This window comes from Pygoscelis adeliae, unplaced genomic scaffold, assembly GCF_000699105.1.
Source record: "Pygoscelis adeliae isolate BGI_AS28 unplaced genomic scaffold, ASM69910v1 Scaffold57, whole genome shotgun sequence".
Lineage (NCBI taxonomy): Eukaryota > Metazoa > Chordata > Aves > Sphenisciformes > Spheniscidae > Pygoscelis > Pygoscelis adeliae.
The window spans coordinates 9,688,720-9,689,504 of NW_008825615.1; the positions used below are offsets into that span (position 1 = coordinate 9,688,720).

Here is a 785-nt window from a genome sequence, read left to right on the forward strand (position 1 = left end):
GACTTCTCTAACTTTCAAACTGCAGCGCTGAAGTAAATGCGGAGATCATTTTGTATGTGCTGTCTCTCTCTCTATCCTTCAGCAACAGCCTGTCCCCCTCCTCCGCCGCCTCCTCCCCGGAATCCCAAGCTAAAAGCTCTCCAGTCGTAATCCCTGGAAATGGGAAATGGAAATGCCCCGGGCACCCTTACCTTCCACTCCGAAAGCTGTCAGGCTATTTCTCTAAAACACTAGCACCACAGGCACACGTCCCAACAACAGTGATGGAGAGATTCCCCTTCTGTCGGAAGCACCGTTTCCCATTTTCCCCGGCTCAGGTTCAAAACCAAGATTAAAAAAAGCAGCAGCAGATCAAAAACGCAGCGAGAAAACCCCCGCACGCCACACACACACCCCACCGAGGAAAAAAAAGCAGCTTTGGCTCCGGATCCACCAAATCCAACCACATGAAGGGAAAGAAAAGCAAAAGAAAAAACACCTCAAACCAGCGAGACTGCAGGGGAAAAAAATGGAAGTGGCTGAGCAAGCGAAGGTTTTTTTTGTTGGTCTTTTTTTGTTTGTTTTTTTTTTTTTTTACTTGAAACAAAGTCTCAGCACAGCAGCCCGATGAGCGGCGATGCCAGGCAGGCGACGGTCTGAGAGGAGGACTAAGGCGCTAGTGCAGATTTGTTGGTGGGTTTTGTTGTTGTTGTTGTTGTTGTTGTTGTTATTAGACTTATTCCTCCGTCCTCCCTCCTCCTCCCCCCTCAGGCACTAATGGCCGGACAGCGGCGGGGGGGGGCCTG

General features: G+C 50.2%; 1 protein-coding gene across 1 annotated transcript in view; it reads right to left on the minus strand.

Annotated features, from left to right (window-relative positions):
• BAI3 (brain-specific angiogenesis inhibitor 3) overlaps positions 1-454 on the minus strand; it is a 481,908-nt gene extending 481,454 nt beyond the window's left edge. Inside the window, exon 1 of the mRNA XM_009333162.1 lies at positions 192-454. The gene's annotated coding sequence lies outside the window, so the exon portion shown is untranslated. The remainder of the gene's footprint in view (positions 1-191) is intronic.
• Positions 455-785: the final 331 nt, after the last annotated feature.